Source organism: Halyomorpha halys, unplaced genomic scaffold (genome assembly GCF_000696795.3).
Source record: "Halyomorpha halys isolate HHAL.00 unplaced genomic scaffold, Hhal_1.1 Scaffold905.1, whole genome shotgun sequence".
Classification (NCBI taxonomy): domain Eukaryota; kingdom Metazoa; phylum Arthropoda; class Insecta; order Hemiptera; family Pentatomidae; genus Halyomorpha; species Halyomorpha halys.
Window position 1 is genome coordinate 142,587 of NW_027106270.1, and position 653 is coordinate 143,239.

Consider the following 653-nt stretch of genomic DNA (forward strand, 5'->3'; position numbering starts at 1 on the left):
AGTAAATGTTGCAATAGTCGGAATCTACGAGCAGTTTCTTGTCTTTTTAGTCTTGTATGAGGATTCCATGTCAGTCGTTTGTCGAGATGTAGTAATATGATAATTAGACAATCGGTTTTGTTTTATCACTCTTAAATCATTCATATCTCTCCCTAGAATAAGTGACTGGTGTGCCCCGGCCTCTGGCCAATTCCTTGGGTCCTGGATTCCGCTGCAGTCCTCATGCTCCAACTATCCAATTGATTTTAGTTTTAATATTCTTAACTACAGTGACCTCAGAGTTTTTGCCTAAATAAACGGATGTAGAATAAGACTTTTTTTTAAAATCTGTATTAAGAAAACATATAAATTGTTCGAGAACGGTTTTATTATTTAAATTAAATAAATCATGTCCAATTAAATCTAAACAATCTTTATTAATACTATAAATGTTCAATGTTTTGCCCAACCTGAACATCCTCAAGGATAATTTTAACTATGAATTCACAGAATCACATACAACAATTAAAAATTTATATGCTGTTCTGTCCAGGCTTAATAAAATCAGTCAAATTAACCTATGTATTCCACTATTTCATCTGAATCAAAATACTTTTAATTGAAAATAATTTAAATCCTTATATAACTTACTTTTCAACAATTTTATATTGATC